The sequence below is a fragment of the Sarcophilus harrisii genome, chromosome 4, assembly GCF_902635505.1.
Source record: "Sarcophilus harrisii chromosome 4, mSarHar1.11, whole genome shotgun sequence".
In the NCBI taxonomy this organism is placed as follows: domain Eukaryota; kingdom Metazoa; phylum Chordata; class Mammalia; order Dasyuromorphia; family Dasyuridae; genus Sarcophilus; species Sarcophilus harrisii.
This window is the reverse complement of record NC_045429.1, coordinates 360,508,086-360,515,617: the sequence shown is the minus strand read 5'-3', so window position 1 is coordinate 360,515,617 and position 7,532 is coordinate 360,508,086.

Here is a 7,532-nt window from a genome sequence, read left to right as displayed (position 1 = left end):
AAAATCAGATCAATTCTATATCTTTTTTTTTCTCCAGTAATGCTCTGCAATAAAGGTGAAGAGTAGGTTTAGTGTGAATGGGGAATGGGAGAGATAGAAGGAAAAGAAGTTGAAGAGTAGAATTCTGAAGCTTCCAGTCTTGGACATGATGCAATTTAAAAGATAATGAGTTCGAGTATGTGATGTTTTTTGGTATATAGTCAAAGTGCGGTGGAAGAATTGTATAGGCTAAAAAATACTGTATAATCAATCAGGTTGTTTGAGGAGTTGGTGACATAAATGTTGAAGTCTGTGTAAATAATGACAAAATGTGGCTAAGAAGCAGTAGAAAGGTCACTGAGAAAATGGTGGAAATATTACAGAGGTCAGTCATTGATAACAAAAATAGAAGAGAGCAGTATAGACACCTTACATGACTCTTAGAAAAAAGGACAGGTCATTGAGAAATGGTTAGAAGAGGAATGTTTGAAAAGTGGCAGTGGGGAATGAGTGGTATTATCCACCCCTCATCTTGGTCTTGTAATGTTTCAAGGGGATACAAGGTGTGTCTTTCTGCCCAGCTCTAATTACATCATGCCGCTGTTCAAAAATCTTCGGTTCTCTCCCTTGGAGTTCGAATTCCTTGGCTTCACATTCAAAGTTGTACACATTCTGGTTCCAACCTATCTTTCTAGTCTCAGCTCACATTACTTCTTTTCCTATACTCTCTGGGCCTGCTGATTTAAACTATTCACCTTTCTCAATTCCCTCCTCCTGTCATGGTCTATCTCTGTGCCTTTGTTAAGGTCATTACCTATATCTAGAATTGTCTCCTCCCTCCCTCCACTTTCCACTCTTCCCCCAACCCAAATATGTAAATCTTTCCCTTCCTTCAAGGTTCAGCTCAGGTTACATCTCTTGTATGAAGCCTTCCTGGATACCCTTGTCAATAAGATCTTGACATTTATAGAATTTTCCCTTCTACATCATGGAGGTTAAGAGTACAATGCCCTCACAATCTGGAAAATCCATGTAAAAGTTTTTGGTCCTCCCATTGTACCATAAAAGAAGTTTGAATTCTTTTCTTTTTATTTAATGAGGTGTTTCCAATACTTTATTGTGAAGTCTGGGTTATTTAGTCATAGGATCTGTGTTATCTGCTGACCTTACCATGTCATCTATAATTTCTGCAAAACTCCCCTAAAATTCCCATTCAATTTCTCATATCAACTGGAGATATGGTGAAACTGTCATGGGGAAAGTTGGGGTGTGGAAAGGATAACTATATATAACTTTAACATTCAAAAAACATTTTATATACATGTTCCCAAAGGCTCTTCACAACAATGCTACTCTATAAGCTGTTTTGTGAAATACTGGATAGAGAATCGGCTTCAGTATCAGGAAGCATGTATTGGTCATTTGATTTTGGGCACATTACTAAAATTCTCTGTTCTTGAGGCAGCTAACTGCCAGCTGAAGAGAAGGGGCTAACCTGCATTAGTGGAAGGAAGTTTCCTACACTGTAAAAAATCACAGATCTAACCTCTATTCCTAACATCTTATGATTAAATGCTATGGGAATCATCTTCATCAGACTCATTTTGCAGATGGGGAAACTGAGAATCAGAAAGGATTCATGACTTGCTCATAGTCATACAGTTGTTAACTGTGAGAGCAGGACAGGAATCCCAATATTCCTCTCTTCTAGATCCAGCATCTCATCCATTGCATCATGCTGCCTCTCTGACTTCACAGAACACTTAGTAATTTTTAGTGCACTTTTTACCTAATATTATATATTATTATTGCCTGTTTTGTGTCATCCCTAACATACTATAAATTCTATGAGAATAGGGACTGTGTCTTATCTAAAGTCTTTATCGCTCCAGCACCTAGCATAATACTCTGAACATAATAGGTGTTTAATAGAAGTTTGCTGAATGAACCAAAGAATGAATAAGGAAAATGAGTCTGGCAGCAATGTGTAAGATTGATTAGTGAGTGGGTAGAGAGACTGAATGCAAAGAGACCAGTTAGAAGGCTAGGATAATAGTCTAGGTAAGAGATAACTAGAGCCTGAAGTATGGCAATGGCAATGAGGGGTTCAACAAATAATACAAAAAATATTTATTGATTACCTACTGTGTGTAAGTCACTGCATTTTCCTGAAAAATAATAAGATTCTTCTTTCAAAATAACTCCTCCTCCTCTGGGGTGGGTGGAAGAATTATTTTGTAGGAAAAAGTAATGATATTTAGCAAATGGTTCGAATGTACAGCTGAGAGGAAAGATTCAAAGATGACCAGAAGATCAGACTGTCATTGTTGTTTCTTCCCAGGGATTAGTACAAAAGGGAGACTCTCTCTAAATTTATTATAAAAAGATCCCATTATCTTCCTCTTCCAAGAACATCCTTTCACATCAATAACCACCTCTTCTTTTCCAAGTTCCCAGGATAAGACTGGATAGAGAGGTAAAAAAAGAACTGGATTTCTTGCTTATTCTACCAAATCTCCATCAACTTTTTACACTATAATATCTCTTTCCTGCTAAGCCAGAGGGTGAGATAGAAGCCTTAAAACAATTGAAGAACACTTTTACAGAGTAACTGATCAACATTTGCTAATTAACATACCTAAATACAAACTGAGAACTTGAGTGTTGTGAGTTTATGAGTCTATCAAGAAGATATTCCAGGAGTTGATTCCTAAACCAAACTTTAAAAGATGTGAAGAGCATAAAATGATGGAAAGGAAGGGCTAGATTATTTATGGAAGAGAGATAATATGGACAAAGATAAGGAGGCAGAAACTGTCAATCAATCAACAGCTATTTATTAAGTGCCTACTATGTGCCAGGCAGTATGCTAAGCACTTGAGAAGGAATTAGGGAACATTATACTGGCTGGAGAAGTGGATCTGTTTAAGAGGAAAAATGAGAAATAAAGGCATGGAAGAAGAAGACTTGAATATTCATCCCTCTCTCCTCCCAAAAGAGAAAAAGAAATGGCTTCGGCATATATAGGGGTTGCATATATTCCAGTTGGCAGGGACTTTTGAAGTCAATTCTAAACCCTATCTCACTATTTAGTTCTTGTATATTCCAATTCTAGCCATCCTATAAGGTATAGCTCAAATACCACTCAAAGTTCAGATCTGACTGTGTTATCCCCTCACTCAACAAACTCCAGTGGTTCCCTCTAGGATCAAATATATTGTCCTTTATTTGACATTAAACCCCCTCACAAACTGGCCCCTTTATTTCCAGTCTTCTTATAGTTTACTCTCCTCCTCGAATTCTACCATCCAGAGAGACCAGCCCACTGGTCATTCCTCGAAAACCACATCACATTTCTCAACTCTTGTGACTTTGGACTGGTTATCCCCCATGCCTCGAATATTCTGCCCCCTCATCTCTGCCTCTGAGCTACCCTGCTAGACTTCCTGTTAAAAAAAAAAAAAAAAAAAAAAAAAAAGCTGCCTTTTTTCCCCCTGGAAGCCTTTCTGGGTCCTGCCTCTCAAACCTTTCCTAATCCCTCCCTTGAGTCTTCCATTCTTCCAAGAATATTTTCCATTGATTCTATATATATTTTGCATGTACCTGCTTATTTCTATGCTGTCTCCTGTTCCTCCCCCCATTAGAATGTAAGCTCCTTAATGACAAAAAACGTTTTTGCTCTTCTTTATATCTTCAGAACCTAACATAAATACTTCTTGATTCACTGGCTCCATGAAGTTTTTGATCACCCCAGCTGGAAAGAGCTTTTAAAGCTCTTTCCCTCCCAGAACTCTTACAGCACTTGATATAAAATCTCTGAGTGCTAAGTATAATTAACACATATAGAGAAGAGAGTCACCAGACCTGGACTCTGACACTTTATAACTATATGACCGCTACTATGTCATTTAATTCCTCAAGCTTTAGTTTCCTCAGATGTGAAATGGGCTAATAATTCTTGAAATGCCTTTTGTCACAGAGGTTTGTGAGAAATACATTTAGTAAACCATAAAGGGACGCAGAAATGTGAGCAAGTGTTACTGATGTATACCCTATGCTTTTTTCCTTTCAAAAAAATCTCTGCATTCAGACTCTTATTTAATTTTTACATCACTGCTCCAGTCCTTATTTAATAGGATAATAACAGTTGGAACTAAAAGGGACATTAGAGATCATTTGATCCAACCTTCTTGTGTTACAGGTAAGGGAACTGAAGCCCAGAAAAGGAAAACCACTTATCCAAGGCCACACACCAAACTTTTTAGCCCTGATACCAAATCCATTATTGTTGCTGCCATACCAGGCACCATTTTTTATCTTTGCTATGTATGTATCTTATTACCTACCTAGATTATGTTTAGCCCAGGGCATCATATAAGTGTTCCATTTCTATTTATTTAATTGAATAAAACTGAATTTCTATTTAGAATTAATCTGTGCTTTGCTCTTGCTCAAGAATCCAGATAGAACCTCCAGCTTCTGGAAACCATGTGGTTGCCTAGTAGCTGAAAGGGTTAATTCAGCATCACAAAAGAATTCCAGAGTAGACTCCAGAGACTGGCTCCCACCTCAGGCAGATGCCAGTTCAACATGTGTGAAACAGCTTAAGCTCTCTGGGAAAAAGGTGCTATATAAATCCAGGGTGTTGTTATTATATAATTCAATCCCCAAGTTAGCCAGCAAAGCAATAATAAGGCAAGATACCTGAGACTTGAGACTTGAACATCCCAGGTTTGCTGTGTGACATAGGCATCATTGATTGACCTCTCTGGACTTCCTTTGCCCCCCTGAGTCCAAGGTCTTTTGTCCCCTCTAATAACATCCTCAGCTATTTAAATGAGCCGGCAAGTCACCAGGTTGATCTAACATGGTACTGGAGCAGCTATGATAAACATAAAAGAGTACTGGCTTAAAAATCAGTTCACTGACAGGTCAGTGAATCTCTCATTTTCTTAGCTTCCTCATTTGTAAAATGAAGAAGTAGGAATAAAGTTTTGTCCTCTGATTCTCAAAAACCTGGGTTCAAATCCCACCATTGACATTCATCACTGTGTGACTCAATGTCAATCCCTTAACCTCTCTTTAACACCCAAGATAATAAATTGCAAAGCAGTTGCTGAGCTAGAGTTTCCTCACTAGGAGTTCCCTACACCAATGAAATCACAGGTTGCAACCAAAAAGAAAAAACGGAGTGATAATAATAGCTGCACTACCTACCTTGTAAAATAGTTGTGAGCATCAAATGAGATAATATATGTAAAGTGCTTTAGAAAGTCTTATATAAATATCTTTTAGCATCATTATTAGGGCAAGGGAATAGAGAAATTCTGGCCCATGCTCCTTTGCCCCTCTATCCCTGTCCTTTCTAATAATAACTTGTTTTATTTTAACCTTCAAGGTAGGCAGGCGATATTTGTACCCCTATTTTATAAAGGAGGAAATCACTCAAGGAAAGTGTCTTGGAGGAGCAGAGCTGGAACTTGGGACCACAAATCAAAAGCTAGAAAGGAAGGACCTTCAAGACCATCAAGTTCAGCTCCCTCATTGTATAGATTGAAATAATTAAGGCCTGGAGAATAATTACCTAAAGTTATATAGTACAAGTTGGGATTTGAATTCAGATCTTTTGAATGAACTGCTACTCTTTCCAGAGAGTCAATGTTCCAACTAAAACATTCTCATCTTTGCCTCCCCCCAACTACCAGCCTTTCCCATCTCCCTTATTCTTAAAGGAAAACAGAAGCAGCAATTCTGAGAATGTGCTGGAAGATGCTTGGGAGAGGGCCCCATATGACATCCTGTCCAGTTCAGTGATCCGGGCCCCATCCCCCTTTCCCACTTCACTCCCTTCCTCCAGATTCTGCTCAATGAGGGCATTTCTTATGACCCCCTGACCTCCTCCTGCCTGGGAGGATGGAGGGATAATTAGCAGCGCTTCTCCTGGGGAGTGGGAGAGAAGAGTGGCTCATTAAACCAGCCAAGCATGCCCCCTCTGCCTGCCTTTCCCTCCCTTTTTCTTCTCCCCCTTTCTCCCTCCCTCTCCCTCTCCCTCTCTGACTTTCTCTGTGTGTGCAGGTCTCTGTCTCTCTGTCTTTCTCTCTGTGTTTCTCTGTCTTTCTCTCTATGTATGTATGTCTCTGTCTCTCTCTGTCTCTGTGTATGTGTCTCTCTCTCTCTCTCCCTCTCTTTATGCCTCTGCCTCTCTCACCTCCTCCTTTGCTCTCAGTTTCCCTTTTTATCCTCTTATCTATTTTTATTCTCTCTTTCTTCCTCCTTTTCTCTCAATCTTTCTTGACTGGCTCCTTCATTATTATTGTCTCCTCCAGGAACCTATCCCTTCTCTTCTCCTCTGACTCCACTAAATTTTCCTCCCCCATTTTAATCCTCTTGCTCCTCTATCCTTCCTCTCTGCTGCTTTTTCTTCCTTTTCCTTCTCTACCTTTTTGTTATTTTCTCTCCTCTTCCCTCTCTTCCCCTTCCATCATGACCTCTCCTCTTTTCTAGATCCATTCTCTCTTTTTTTATCTACTTACTTGGATTATTTTACCATCTCCTCTTTCTTTCTTTCTTTCTTTCTCTCTTTCTCTTTCTTCATATTCTTTTCCTTATCTTTATCCTCTTTCTATCTTCCTCATTTTAATTTCCCTTTCCCCTCTTTCTTCTTTTCTTTGTTCCTCTGATTACTATTTTCTCCTTCCTCTCTCACTTCCCCCTTCCCTCCTGCCCTTTCTCCTTTTTCTGCTTCTTCCCATATGTCCTTTACCACACTAAAAGAAATATATATTTTAAGAAATTCCTGCACATTCCCTGCCACCTTCAAACCCAGGGGGGGGGGGAAGAGAAAGGATAGTTCTAAAATTTGCCCTTCTTGGGGCCCTGCCACCTTCAAACCCATTAGCTAGAAAGTTCTCAGCATGAAACCCATTGACAAGGAATGAAGGGTTGATGGGGCCAATGACATAGAGAAAGAATGTGACTGAGAGCAAGCAGAAGCAAGGGGGATGCTATTTTGTGTGGGAATCACCCACTATATAAACATACAAGTCACCTATGGTGACTGAGCCTCTAAAAACCTCATCTAGGTTGCCTGTAAAACTCAAGTCTCCATGGTGAGATGTTCTGGGGTAAGGTGTTAGTGTGTGTGTGGGAGGTGATAGAGGCATGCAGGGCTGTTGATCTAGGGAAATATGAAAAGGAAAGGAAGACACAGAGCCTGTGTGACATGGCTGGAAGTCAAGATATCACCACCCTGGTCCTGATTCCCTCACCTTTGGGCACTGATTCCCAGTTTTCTTGAAGCTTCCTGTCTGATTTTACCATACCATTGCCTCTGATGAAATCACATAGTAGAGATAAGAATACAATTATCTTCATGTCCATTTAACAGATAAGGAAACTGATAGTGTACATAAGTTCAAATTAAGGTGAGAGGAGCATTTTATTTTCTTCTGAGATTGTCACAATATCTTTGGGATAAATGGGGCTGGACTTCCCCATGACAAACCAAGCTTTGGGCAACCCAACCTTAGGTAGAAGTTTGGGATCTTCTATTA